This window comes from Panthera leo, chromosome A3 (assembly GCF_018350215.1).
Source record: "Panthera leo isolate Ple1 chromosome A3, P.leo_Ple1_pat1.1, whole genome shotgun sequence".
In the NCBI taxonomy this organism is placed as follows: domain Eukaryota; kingdom Metazoa; phylum Chordata; class Mammalia; order Carnivora; family Felidae; genus Panthera; species Panthera leo.
This window is the reverse complement of record NC_056681.1, coordinates 120346729-120362095: the sequence shown is the minus strand read 5'-3', so window position 1 is coordinate 120362095 and position 15367 is coordinate 120346729. Positions and strand designations below refer to the sequence as shown.

At 37.0% G+C, this 15367-nt stretch overlaps 1 protein-coding gene across 16 annotated transcripts in view; it reads left to right on the top strand.

Annotated features, from left to right (window-relative positions):
- The window catches only part of NCOA1 (nuclear receptor coactivator 1), a 222125-nt gene that overhangs the window by 103478 nt on the left and 103280 nt on the right, over window positions 1–15367 (top strand). For 15 of the 16 annotated variants that reach the window (XM_042933544.1, XM_042933531.1, XM_042933532.1 and 12 more), the window contains one exon: window positions 12354–12506. The exons of the other annotated variant lie outside the window; for it this stretch is intronic. The gene's annotated coding sequence lies outside the window, so the exon portion shown is untranslated. The remainder of the gene's footprint in view (window positions 1–12353; window positions 12507–15367) is intronic. 16 annotated transcript variants of the gene reach the window in all.

Here is a 15367-nt window from a genome sequence, read left to right as displayed (position 1 = left end):
GGACGCTTAACCGACTGAGCCACCCAGGCGCCCCAACCCAAATTTTTAAAGGCATCCAAAAGTTGTGTGAAGAAATGTTGTTGTTTTTTTTTCTGGAGATTGCAACGTTTTCATAAAAGCATTTCATAAAGCATTGTAATCATCAGAGCAATGAAATCAGCCTTCTAAAAATCAAAGATTAATAAGGAAAAATAAGTAAATATGGACATTCTATTAAAAAAATAAAGTTTCTCCCCTGCTGACTCTCCCTCCCTGTCTCTCTCTCTCTGTCTCTCTCTGTCTCTCTGTCTCTCTCTCAAAAATAAACAAAACTTAAAAAAATTTTTTAAAAAGGGCACCTAGATGGCCCAGTCGGTTAAGCGTCCAACTCTTCCAACTCTTGGTTTCAGCTCAGGTCATGATTTCACCACTCGTGAGTTTGAGCCCCACGTCGGGCTCTGTGCTGATGCTCAGAGCCTAGAGCCCGCTTCAGATTGTGTGTCTCCCTCTCTCTCTGCCCCTCCCCCGCTGATGCGCGCGCGCGAGTCTCTCTCTCTCAAAAAGAAATAAACGTTTAAAAAATTTTTAAAAATAGGGGCACCTGGGTGGCTCAGTTGGTTAAGCGACCTACTTTGGCTCGGGTCATGATCTCGCAGCTTGTGAGTTTGAGCCCCACATCAGGCTCTGTGCTGACAGCTCAGAGCCTGGAGCCTACTTCAGCCCAGAGCCTCCCCTGCTCACGCTCTGTGTCTCTCTGTCTCTCAATAATAAATAAATGTTAAAAAAAAAATTTAAAAACTTTAAAAATAAACAATTTCATCTTTAAAGTCTTCATTTTTGGTGGGCCTCCTCTTCACAGATTGTGTTAATAAGAAAAAGCAAAGAAGAGGAGCACCTGGGTGCCTCAGTCGGTTAAACATCCATCTCTTGGTTTCGGCTCAGGTCATGATCTCATGTTTTGTGGGATCGCCCACTGTGTCAGCCTGTGTGCTGACAGCACAGAGGCTGCTTGGGATTCTCTGTGTCTCTGCCCCTATCCCGCCTGTGCTCTCTCTCTCTCTCAGAATAAATAAATTAAAAAAAAGAAAATAGATACTATGGAGAAGTTAAATAAACTTTACACCCATTCTTAAACTATGTTTTTAACATTAATATGATGGCTTGATTTCAAATTTCATTTAAATTATTTTTGTCTTTGATTTGGAGAGCATGACTCTTATACCATCAGTAAGAAGAGAGTTGGTAGCGTCGTTCTTAATTCTTTTGTGAAATCTTATAGTCTCTCTTAAGAAAAACCTATTTCACACAAATTTTTACGTGCTGGCTTGTTTCTTAAATTTTATTTGGGGTGGAATTAATAAGAACAGAGAAGTTACTATGGAATCTTAACTCCATGTACCCAAAGTAATTTAGAATTGCCACTAGTGTTAATGGTTTATTTATAATAACCCACTACTGGATGGCAGCATAGGTAACCTCAGCTAGTCCCATCACACTGGGACTTTGGCTAACATTACCCCTCTTTCTCCTCATCAAAAAGTACATCATAAAGTAGAAGAGTTAAAGTCATGTTGTAATAAAGATAACCTTGGATCTGCACTAATTTTTTCAAAGTAATTAATATATAAATATTGTAATTATAAGTGTTACTGGTAACAAGTTACTTTCATCACACTTCACAGTTGTTGTATGTGGGCATGGGGGAGAGAATCTACTGCCCTTAGAGATTTGAAAGTTTCTTTTACTTTCTCACAGAGAAAAGAACAGTAGACCACAGCTTCTTTTGATCCTCATCTCATGAGGTCATAAGGTGACAGTTGCTGATAGAAGATGGGTTTTTTCCTGCTTTTCCAAAATCAGACTCCATGGTAGCAAATAATGTGCATGAAGAGCTAATGTATATATGATCTAGAACCGGTACTTTTTAAATCTTTCCTAATTAACCGTTGCAGAGGCCTTACTGCCTGTTGTTAGTGCTCTTCTGTCATATACTTCATTCTGTTATTGAGCAGCTTTAACGGATGATTGGCTCTTGAGAATGTCAGGATGGTGAGTTTTAAAATTGTTAAAAAGATTGAGGTGTTAATAACATACGCGAAGCAAAACTTTAAAAAGATTATGGGTGGGGTGCCTGGGTTGCTCAGTCGGCTGAGTCCAACTTTTTTTTTTTTTTTTTTAATTTTTTTAACATTTATTTATTTTTGAGACAGAGAGAGACAGAGCATGAACGGGGGAGGGTCAGAGAGAGAGGGAGACACAGAATCTGAAACAGGCTCCAGGCTCCGAGCCATCAGCACAGAGCCCGACGCGGGGCTAGAACTCACGGACCGTGAGATCATGACCTGAGCCGAAGTCGGACGCTCAACCGACTGAGCCACCCAGGCGCCCTGAGTCCAACTTTTGATTTCAGCTCAGGTCATGCTCTTGGGCTTCATAAGATTGAGCTCCTTGTTGGGCTCTGTGCTGACAGTGGGAAGCCTGCTTTGGATTCTCCCTCTCCCTCTCTGTCTTTACCTCTCCCTGACTTGTATGCACATACATGCTCTCTCTCTCCCTCTCGAAATAAATAAAAAAACATTTTTAAAGAAAGATTATGGGGTGGGTCAGTTGGTTGAGTGTCCAACTCTCAATTTCGGCTCAGGTCACAATCCCAGGACGGTGGGATTGAGCCCCATGTTGGGCTCCACGCTAAGCATGCAACCTGCTTAAGATTCTCTCTCTCTGTCTCTCTCTCTGTCTCTCTCTCTGTCTCTCTCTGTCTCTCTCTGTCTCTCTCTCTCTCTCTCTCCCTCCCCCTCCTACGCCTCTCCCTCTCAGACATGCTGTCTCTCTCTTAAAGAAAAAGATTATGAAATAATAGGAAGATTAAAAATAAACAAATAAAATATTACCAATAATAACATAGTATTTGATTCCAGGTAAAGGTGGTAGGTTGAGGACACAGTTAATATTGTTCCCTCCCCAAACCACAGTTAAGTTAAACAACAACGAAAACAAAGTCAATAAAGGTTGTTGTTGGGTTGTTTTTAGTCATAAATCCAGACGAAGAATTGGAGAAAAATAGGGCAAAATTTTCAAGGCTGAAACACAGCTAGAAGAGTGGTAGCAATCTTATTAAACCTAGGAAAGCCTAGTTTTACATGGAGAAAGCTAAGGACTAATGGAATTTGTACTGGTGAATCTCCAAAGGGCCCACACAGTGGTAGTATTGTGTAACTCTGAAAGGGCAAGGGGAAGGAGGGCAAGAAGGTGAAGAAGATGAATCCAGGGGACTAAAATAAGGATTGTTTGAAAGATGTTTAAGAAACACTTAAATGCATGGATTTTCTTCACTTTTTGCCACTGTTCTAATGCACTGCTCTCATCTTGACAATTTGAAGTATATTCTCTGGCTGAAGAAAGAGGGCTGGCTACTGGCCTAATGGACAACAGGCACATTGAAGGTGGAGGGAGCATTGGCATTTTCAATGATGAGAGCCCCTGCCCTCTTCTCTATTAATGGCTTCCCAACTGAGGCCTTTTTCCTCTAGGCAGGAAGAAAGAAGAATATTCTATGAAAAATCTGACTAGCCCATTAAGAAAAAAACTAAAGGCAAAAAGGACTTTACATAAATACTGTACTCTGGTAAATTTGTTTTTTGTAGGGGTACAGGTTAACAATTCTGAAGCTACTTTATGTATACACAGGTGTTGAGCAGATAAGTAAATAAGTGATAGATAATGGGAACCAGGTTTCTCACATCAATATCTGTGACCTAATGAAGAGCCTGCCCAAGTTGCCCTATATGGAAGGTTACAGTCAGTAGCCCCAGGTACTTAGAGCTTTAAATAAACCTTTTATTTCCAAAGGTCTAAACTCCATCAAACATCTAAGGAAAGCATCTACTATGAATAACAAACCAAAATAAACAAATCAAGAATACAAAACAACTTGCTGAAAACAGACTGTACAGCCGGGAAAATTTTATGTATATGCACACACACACACACACACACACACACACACACATCTACATATACCATATGTGTGTATGAAATATCTTCAGAAAGATGGGATGCTACATCCGTAAAGCAAGAATACGATATTTTAAAAAGAACATTCAGAAAACAAAGAATTCTTATAAATTAAGAATATGTGGCAGAATAGAAAAACTCAGTAGAATTATTAGATAATAAATTGAGAATTTTTTTAGGAGTAGAGCAAAAAGGCAAAGAAATGATAAACAGAAGATTGAATAAATAAGAAGATGAATGTAGGAGGGTCAACTTCCTAGTGTTAGGAGTTCTAAAAAAGAGAACAGAATAAATTAGGGGGGAAAAAAGAATATAATCCAAGAAAATTTCTCAGAACTGAAAGTGCCAATTGTGTACCCAGCATAAAGGAAGAAAAGTGCCAATTGTGTACTCAGTTCAACTGGTATTGGATACCACATGGGATAGCCACATAGTCAGCTAAAATGTTCAGTCTCCATAATAGTCAAGGAAATTCAGACTGAAATGAATTCCCACTTTCATCATTAGACTGGTTAAAAAATAAATTCTGATGATATCAGGTGTTGGAAAGAATATGGGGAAAATGGTTCTCTTATACACACTGCTTGTGGGAGTATGAAACAGCCATATTGGCAAGCAATTTGACAAGTGGTGAGGTGAGAGAAAGATATACAACTACTGTAATTCAGAAATTGCACTTCTGGATATTGCCACTAGAAATTCTTGCACTTGTGCATATGAAAAAATGAATAAGAGGCCATGTCCAAGAATACTCATTGAGGTATTCTCTGTAAAAATGAAAATTTACAGGAGCCCCTGGCTTGCTCAGTCAGTTAGCGTCCGACTCTTGATTTTGGCTCAGGTCATGATCTCACAGCTTGTGAGATTGAGCCCCACATTGGGCTGTATGCTGATAGTGTGGAGCCTTCTTGAGATTCTCTCTCCCTCTATCTCTATTCCTCCTCTGCTCATCTGAGTATGTGTATGCTCTCTCTATCTAATATTAAAAAAAATGAAAATTTACAGACCACTTAAATACAAGAATGGCTAAGGTGAGGTATATTCATATATTTGTATGAATGAAACACACACGCATGTATGCCTCAGCAAGGATAGAGCTCCAAAACGTAATGCATGAAATCAAGAAAATGCATAATATGTGTTGTATACAATAAAAAAATGTATATTTGAAAACATAAAACATCAGTGTATGTTGTGTATGGCGCACATATACATATCCAGAAAGAGATGTATTAAATTCATGATAATGGTTCTGTCTATGAAAGGGAGGGGAATGAACAGAGTGGACTCTATGTAAGTGTGGGGACTTTGGATTTATTGGTAGTGCTTCATTTCTTAAAAAAGACAAAATATAAAAAATGTTTACTGTTGTTAATTCTGGGATAAATCCATAGATACTTATAATATTTCTCTCTATGTTTTTAATTTCTGGCTCTGTACCTCTGCCTGATTCCAGAATAACAAAGGGAGAATGATTAATAGGCTTCCTTTTTACTCTATGTGTTAGGTGTATAATATGTGCTCTTCTATCACCTGGCTTCCTCATTTGATTTTTAAATCAGATTGAATTTAAGAAATTAAAGTAATAATTAAATAAAATAAAGGAATTGAGGTGCCGTGTTAGCCAGAACTTGTGCCAGAATCCAGCATTGGAAGCAGATAAAGATGACAGAAAAGCCTTACCTGGGAAGGGAAAATTGGAACCTGAAATTGAAAGCCTTCAGACATGCTCAGTAATCACGATGTTCCAGTAGGAGTTTGCAGTATCCGTATCAGATCTCCTACTTTGGATTCCTCTGGATTGGGGGAGGGGTGGTGAGGAAAGTCTTAAAATGTTGAGCTCCAGATAGTCCAGATAAATACATAACAATCACTGAAGTATAGAATATTTGAATCACTGTATTGTACCCCTGCAACATAACACGGTATGTTAACTATACTGGAATTTAAATTAAAGTAAATGAAAAAAAATCACTGGAGAGATGCATTTTAAGACAACTCACTTAAAGTGAAATATTATTTCACAATAATAATCAAACATCTTTTTCTTAGTACTTACGGACATTCCTCCTGTCTTCTTAGGTTCTCTGTGTCGCCTATCTCCTGGTTCCGTATTAGTAATTTATCATTGTGTACATATCTTTTTGTGTACGTATTTTTTTAATTGTTTATTTTTTTAAATTATCTTAATTATCTTTTATTTATTTATTTTGAGAGAGAGAGAGAGAGACTCAGAGAGCCATGAGTAGGGGAGAGACAGGGAGAGGGGGAGGGGGAGAGAGAGAGAGAGAGAGAGAGAGAGAGAGAGAGAGAGAGAACACGAACTCCAAGCTGACTCTGCTCTCTGGGTGCAGAGCCAGATGCAGGGCTCAAACTCACGAACTGTGAGATTATGACCTGAGCTGAAATCAAGAGTTGGATGCTTAACCAATGGAGCCACCCAGGCACCCCTGTACATATTTTTTTGGAATATGGATTTATCTTGTGCTTTTCCATTTTTCATGCAGGTTTTAAATGACTATACTCAGCCACTCCCCTTAGCATTGTTCTCACATTTCCTCACATGGTTGACCACGAATCCATTAGGACTCTAAATCATTAGCAGGATCCATCTGGCTTCAGTTACTGCTTGGTTTTGAAGTAGTACCCGTAAAAACTCTCAGGTTTTATAGAAGAGAGTGGCATTATTTGGCAAAGATGATACCTGCAGGATTAAGTATGTAAGTGATTTGGAGGGTTGCTCTTCCTTGGAAGCCAAATAATGACAGAACCTAAGCATATGGATGACTAGATGAACAATGCCATCTTTGCCACTCGTCAGTTACTACTTAACAATTCTTACACAGATTTACCGAGGGAAAACTAAAAGATAAAATGCTTCACAAATGAAAGAACACACAAAATAGTATCAGGAGGACTGAAATGAATTGTTTCATTCAAGAAAATGTTCTAGAGCACTGTTTATTACAAATGCAAATAAGCTAGACATATAAAGTGAGAAAAATTCAACTAAATACAATGTAAATTGAGCTACTCTAACTGTAAATCGTTTTATTTAATATATTTAACTGCAAGTCGGTATGAAGAGCTAATTCAAGTTTCTTTGAGTTTTTGAATTGTGGATTTAAATCAACAGAAGAAAAAAAATCTTGAAAATATAAAAAGCACTTAATTTAATTTAGAGGGACTATAAGGGGTAAGCACTTTTGAATCCAGGTGATAGGATAACCCAGTTTTCTAACATTAAACATTACACTTTAATATGGAATTCAGCATTAGGGGAAATCATGATTTAGAGAAAATACAGTTTTTATATAAAAAGAAAAAGCCCAAAACAAGCATTAAAAAAAACTATTACAAATGTAAAACAAAAGAAAAAATAGACTTGTATTGTATTTATTGATAGTATAACAATGTACTAGATGTACACAAAGTAATAATTTTGAATGTATGAATTAATTTGGGGGGACAATTATATTTTGGTGAACCCATGAAAATATTCAATCCCTCTTTTTTTTTCTTGGTCTTTTTTAGTTTCAACAGTGTTATAAAATTTAAGTATATAGGTCTTGCATATCTTTTGTTAAATTATTTCCTAAGTATTTTATGTTTTTTTGATGCTATTATGAATTTGTTTTGCATTTTATTTTGCAATTGTGGTTGTATGGAAGTTGATTTGGTATACTCATCTTGTATCCTACAACTTTGCCAAATCACTTATTAATTCTAGTAATTATTTTTGAGATTCCTTAGAGTTAGGTACCAAAAAATAATTTTTAAGTGAATAAAGACAATTTTAGTTCTCTCTCTTTAAATTTCCTTCTATTTCTTTTTCTTGACTTATTGTGCTGAGTAGGACCTTCAGTACACCCGTTACAATAATGAAGTGGCTATGGGGCACCTGGCTGGCTCAGTTGGTAAAGTGTGGGACTCTTTTTTTTTTTTTTAAACGTTTATTTATTTATTTTGAGACAGAGCTGGGGAAGGGCAGAGGGGGAGAGGGAGAGAGGGAGAGAGAATCCCAAGCAGGCTCCACGCTGTCATCACAGAGCCCAACACAGGGCTTGATCTCACAAACCATGAGATTATGACCTGAGCTGAAATCAAGAGTCAAATGCTTAACCAGCTGAGCCCCGTCAGGCACCCAAAGTGTGGGACTCTTGATCTTGGGGTTGTGGGTTTAGGCCCCCATGTTAGGTGTAGAGTCACTTAAAATCTTTAAAAATAAAACAGAGTGGCTAGAGTGAACATTCTTGCCTTATTCGCAATATTAGGAGAACTCCCAATATTTCACCATTATATAAAATACTAGATGTAGTTTTTCACTCATCCTATTTATCAGATTGAAGGGAGTTACGTTTAATTCTTAGTTTGCTGAGAATTTTGTCATGAATGGTGCTGAATTTTCTCAGATTTTTTTTCTGTATCTGTTCAAATGGTTATATGCTTTTTATTCTGGTAATATAAGTTACATTGATTGGTATTTAATTTGAAACATTTCTTGGATAAACCACATGATCATAGTATATTACCCTTCTTATATATTGTTGGATTCAATTTGTTGTTTTGCATCTGTATTCATGAGGCTGATTTTCTTTCCTGGTAATATCTTTGTCAAGTTTTGGTATTCGGGATTTGCTTATTTAATAAAGGGAGGGGTGCCTGGGTGGCTCAGTCGGTTGAGCATCTGACTCTTGGTTTCGGCTCAGGTCATGATCATGGTTTGTGAGTTCGAGCCCTGTATTGGGCTCTGTGCTGACAGTGCAGAGCTTGCTTGGTATTCTCTCTCTCCCTCCCTCCCTCTCTGCCCCTCGCCTGCCCATTCTCTCTCTCTCTCTCAAAATAAATAAAAACTTAAAAAAAATTTTTTTTAAATAAGACAAGTTAGGGAGTATCTCTCTTCTGTTTTCTAGAAAGTATGTAAGATGGTTATTACTTCCTTAAATGGTTGCTAGAACCCACCAGTGAAGCCATTTGGGCCTAGAGTTTTGTTTTGATTTTTGTGGTTTTTTGTTTTGTTTTTGTTGTGTGTTAATTATGAAATGTTTTCTTTAGTAGATGGGTTTCTATTTATTTTTATAGTTGGAGTAATTTTAAGGGATTTTTCATTTTATCTCAGTTACTGAATTGATTTGCATTATGTGAACATTATATTTGTAGGATATGAAGTGATATTTCTCCTTCTATTTCTGATATCAGTAATTTGTGTTGCCTTTTGTTTTTCTTGAACAATCTTGCTAAAAGCATAAATGATTTTTTTTTTATCCTTTAAACTGTTGGTTTTAATTTTTTTGAATTGTCTAATCTTTGGCTTGAGTATTGTTTTGACTTGAAGTTCACTAACTTGTTTTTGTGCCATCTCAAATCTATTAACTAATAATAGATTCAGCCTATCCAGTGAATTTTTAAGTTTTGATATTTAACCGCCTACTTTTTGAAGTTTCATTTCTTTCTGTTTCCATTTGCTGTCAATATTTCTTATCTGTTCACTCATTATAACATGTTGAATATACTTGTGTTAACGGCTTGAGCATCCTTGCCAGTTAATTCCAACGTCTAGATCATCTTGTAATAGGTTTTCCTCCTGTTCTTGAGTTACAGTTTTTATCTTTTTTGCATGTTTAGTAATTTTTTGTTGTATATTGGATTTTGTTGATGGTATTGTAGATTTTTTTTTTTTTAAGCGTATTGATTTTCGTTCCAGATAACTAGCTTGTAAAAATACACTTACCATATAACCCAGCAATTGCATTTCTGGGTATTTATCCTAGAGAAATGAAAACTTACGTTCACACAGAAACCTGTGCACAAATATTTATAGCAACTTTATTTATAATTACCCCCAAAAGAATACATCCCATTTGTACTTCGACAGGTGGGAAAAAACAAACAAACAAAAAACTGTATCTCCATACCGCGGAGCAATGAAAAGGAACAAACTATTGATATATTCAACAAATTGGATGGATTTCATGGGTATTATGCTGAGTAAAAAGAAAACTAGCCAATCTAAAATGTTTCCATACTATCTGATTCAATTTTTGTAAGATTCTCAAAGTGAAAAAATTATAGAAATAGAGGACAGATAAATGGTTACCAGCAATTAAGGAAAGGGGAGGAGGGTGTGATTATAAACAGCAAAAGGGAATCTAAGTTGTGGTATGGTGTATGGATCTGTACATGTCCTAAAATGCCATAGAATTACAAACAAAGATATACAAAAAACAAACTATGATTGCATGAAAAAAATGGCAAAATCCAAGTAAAGTCTATAGTCTAGACAATTGTATTGTGCCAATCAGTTTCTCAGCTTATGATAATACACTGCAATTATGTAAGTTGTCACCATCGGGGTAGGTGAGCGGTGAGTACATGGGATCGCTCTGTACCACTTTTACTACTTCTTGTGAAGATGAGAGGCTCTAAGGATTTCAAAATAAAATTAAAAATATATTACTGACGGATCACCTTGAAATTATAGAGGTTTGGTTTTTATACTTTGTCACACCAGATGTTATTTCAGTTTTGCCCTTAGCCTTAGGAGAATCCTTATTCCTGGAATATAGTCTTTACCCTGAGATGTGGCCCTTCTGTGGTTTCTGTGAGAAGTCCGTTGTGTTCACCAGGCCCTTTTAACTTGGCAGGATTCAAAATCCAAACTGTGTCTTTCCTGTGGTAGGAAGCCGAAATCTCTGTTCGGCTTTTTAGTCTTCCAGCTGTTGCCTTCTGTTGGGCTATTTGGAGTCTCCCAGTGCATGAGCAGTTCAGGGACCAGCCAAAGATTTGAGCATTTGTGGACAGATTTAAGCTCCCCCTGCCCTGTACTGTACTACCCTTCCTACCATGATTTTCCCCTCCTATCGTCAGCTTTCTGTCAGCTCTTAGATGCCAATGAGACTGTGGTTTTCTTCTTTAGCCCTAGCCTCCCAGTACTTACAGGGGATACACTGGGAAGAGTTCTCTTAAGGTAGAGTTGTACGAATACATCTCATCTCAGTATGGTTCCTTTCTTTTAATAATCAAATCCCCTACGTTTCTGCTGGCTGTTGGTCACTTTCAGTATCTTTAAACAGTTACTTTTAACTTTTTAAAAAATTTTTAAATGTTTATTTTTGAGAGCGAGAGCGAGAGACCGTGAATGGGGGAGGGGCAGAGACAGAGGGAGACACAATCTGAAGCAGACTCCAGGCTCTGAGCTGTCAGCACAGAGCCTGATTGGAGGGGTGGGGAGGGGGGGTGGGGGCTCAAACTCACGAACCTTGAGATCGTGACCTGAGCTGAAGTCAGTGGCTTAACCAACTGAGTCACCCAGGAGCCCTTGAACAGTTATTTTAATATTTTGTCCAGAGTTAATAATTGTTATCTAAGGGCAAGTTAGTCCAATGTGAGATAGTCCATTATTACTGGAACCAAAGCTCAACGAATTTTAAAGTATTACGAATATAAAAAGTTTGTAAAGGGGCACCTGGGTGGCCCAGTTGGTTGATCATCTGATTCTGCTCAGGTCATGATCTCACGGTTCATGAATTTGAGCCCTGCCTTCGGTTCTGTGTTGACAGCGTGGAGCCTAGAGCCTGCTTGAGTTCTGTGTCTCCCTTGCTCTCTACCCATCCCCCACTCATGCTCTGGCTGGCTGGCTTTCTCTCTCTCTCTCTCTCTCTCTCAAAAAGTGAATGAACTTTATTAAAAAAGTTTATAAAGTTTTTCAGTGAAAAATTTGAAAGTGGGGTGCCTGGGTGGCTCAGTCAATTAAGCCTCCAACTCTTGATTTCGGCTCCGGTCATGATCTTACAGTTCGTGGGTTCAAGTCCTACATGGAGCTCTGTACTGACAGAGCCTGCCTGGGATTCTCCTTTTCTCTCTGCTTCTCCCCTGCTCACTCTCTTTCTCTCAAAAGTAAATAAGTAAACATTTAAAAAAATTCAAAAGTAAAAATAACATAGTGACTTTAATGCATAGTTAGAAGTATTACAGAAATCAAAGAAAGTATTCAATGAAAACTGAAAATATGAACAATCAGTATTTTAATTAAAAAGAAGAATAAACATGCAAATGCAGCCAGAAAAAAATTTTTTAAAGACATATAAATGACTTTCAGAAGATTAAGGGCAGAATGTAATTATGTATTACCTAAGCAGCAGCCTTAGATAGGAATACATATTTAATCACCAGAAAGGACTTCAGCTGTAAAATCAGATCTTCATCCATTGTCTTTTGGAAATATTTTTCCATTTGGCTTTAAAAGTTGTATTTTCTTTCTTTATGCAGCATTTCTGACCTTTGTCATTTCTTAGAGACTAAAACAACAAAAACAACAATCTAACCTCCCTTCTGCTTTTATTTTTTTCTTCTCCTTTTAGTTTGCATAATTGGCCTTAAATGAGGTGAGAGTGAAGAAACTAGAGCCATCTCTGGATACATCGCTACCCCACTTCCCTGTAAGCTACCCTCCGGAGTGCTAGATTTGACCATATCTGTTTTGAGGACTCATTATGAACAAAGAAGTCTCCCAGGTGGGAATTGTAACTGTTTTTAAAGAGCTTTGTTTATACAAAAGTATGAAGGGAAAATGATTACCGATGGAAATATGTTTTTGATTTAAAAGTTTCAAAGTTATTATAAAACATCTGCTGACATTCCTAAATGAAAATGTTCTAGATTACACTTTATGAATCACTTTAATGCACATTGAAATGAATATAGGGTTCATATGAATATTTTACAGTGAGAACCTCCTCATTGAATTAAAAATGGCAAGCAGAAAAACTATACTGAACCATCCCTAGATTTGGTCTGTATGTTTCTAACATGTGTACAGTCATTCAGTCTATATTTGGTGCCCATTTTTTTACATTTGGGCATTTTTACATAGCTGATTTCGAAGAGTTTGTGAGCTCCCTGAGGGAATAGTTCTTGTGTGTCCACAAAGATGACAGTGATCATAGAAGCCTATGTTAGAAAGATAAACATGCACTAAGCCAAGACAGTAGGTAAAAAGCTGAAGATTAATCAGAAAATGATAGATCAGTAAGTGGACTTTTGGCAGGAGGCTTTTTAAAATTAATAGATTTTTTAAATTGAATTATAGCACTATACAGATAAAAGTTACAGATTTTAAGTGTAGAACTCCTGAATTATCATGTGCCAAACATACTTGTTAAACAGGTTAAGAAGTAAAACAATATTAGCACCCCAGGAGCTTCCCTCATCCTTGCCCAGCTGCACACCCACCTACTCACTTTTAAAGGAGAAGACGGTTGTCACCGTGGAGTGATAGCTGTCAGCTTGAAGAGTGGGCTTTAACCACCATAGATGTTAAAGGCAGTTAGATTTAGTTGGCTGACAAACAATACCTGTGTTTGGGATAAACAATGAATTTGGGAGATGGAGGCGAGACTATCTGTTGGCAGCAGAGTGCTTTAAAGCAGGGGCTGGAGGTGCAAAATAATCCTACTGCCTCTCTCTTTAAAGTCTCATTGGTAGGGGCACCTGGGTGGCGCAGTTAAGCGTCCGACTTCAGCTCAGGTCATGATCTCGTGGTCCATGAGTTCGAGCCCCACGTCGGGCTCTGTGCTGACAGCTCGGAGCCTGGAGCCTGCTTTGGATTCTGTGTCTCCCTTGCTCTCTGCCCCTCCCCTGCTAATGTTTGTCTTTTTCTCTCTCTCTCAAAATAATAAACTTTTTTTTTTTTTAATTTAACAAAAATAAATAAAGTCTCATTGGTTTCTAGAACACACTCCAGATTTCTGGCTTTCATTTAACTGGAGATATATTTATTAACTTGTATTTTCTATTATTTGAAATCAGACTATTAATTCCCAGTGGAGAGAGAGAGAGAGAGGAGTTTATATTTATGAAAGAGAAAGGGAGAGAAAACAGAATCATCTAGTGACTGAACTCTGGCTTAGGTGTGTTTTTCTTTAACTCCTTTTTCATTGAGTGACTCTAAGAAGTCTCTTTTCTTCATATCACAATGAAGATTTTTATCTTCTCTATTTCTCCTTAACATTTATCAAAATAATTTTAAACCTGCCACATAGTTGCAAGATTGGTAGGCCCTGTGTATTGCCCATTGCCCACTTTCACCAGTTGGAAACATTTTGTTATGTTTGCTTTATCTCTCTGTATATTTGCTACTATTTCTGCTGCTGAATCATCTGAGAGGAAGTTGTAGACATTTACGTTCTTCCACTCCTAAATATTCAGTGTGTTTCTCCTGCTTAACCACAACATAATAATGAAACTCAGGAAACAACATTTTCATTATTATTATTATTATTATTATTATTATTATCGCATTTAGAGTTCATATTAAATTTTTATCAGTCCTCTGATCCAGAATCACACATTGTGTAGTTGTTACATCTCTTTGGTTCCTTTAACCTGGGATCGGCTTTTCTTTGTCTTCCATAAAATGGACATTTTGGGAGAGTACAGGTCAGCTGTTCCGTATAATAGCACTCATTTTGAACTTGATATCTGTTTCCATCTTTGTTCCTTTCTAAAGAGACTATGATATGGGACTTTGGAGATTCATGGATTTGTTAACTGAGAATCTTATCTGGTAGAACAAAGCCTGTAAAGATTTTTTTCAGGGGAAAGTCTGTTGAAACATGGTGGGAGCCCAGAATTCCAGAAGGTAGATTCCTAAAGATGATTTGGATGTTATTGAAAAGAATTTTATATGTGTGTGGATGTATATATATGATCTTAGAATCCAAGATTTATAAATTTTTGGACAAAAATTAGGGTTTGTATGGCAAAACTTTTTGAAGGAATAACACGTTTATATTTTAAGGTAAATTATATTTATAAAAAATAATTGGTTTTGTATTATAATGATGAGAGAAGTCAGGACTGGGTATCCAATCAATTTTATTTATTTGTGTGACGTTTGGATGAAGAATTGAGAAGGCTCTCTGTTCGTGTGTTTGAAACTCCCTGTAAATACCACCCAGGATTTCTAGAGGTGGCACAATTTAATGTCAGCTTTTCTGAGAGAACTCCTAATGAAGAAGCATTTTAATGTAGAAGCAAAAGCAAATATTGGGAATCTGTTTTTGGCTTTTTACTTCTCAGTTATGTGACTATAGATTAGTTATATGAGTTAAAGCATAGCCAGATTCTGGAGCCAAATTACTTAATGATTTTTACCTCTGCTACTTATGATGTTAAGCAGATCAAGTAATGTTTCTATGCCTCAGTTTCCTCATTTCTTACAATCTGTAAATAGGTTATAAAGTTACCTGTCTTATACTTTATGAGTGAATTGAATTAGTAAGGTTTATGAGTAAATAATGTAAATTCCAGGGGTCCCTGGGTGGCTCAGTCGGTTGAGCGTCCGACTTCAACTCAGGTCATGATCTTGCCATTT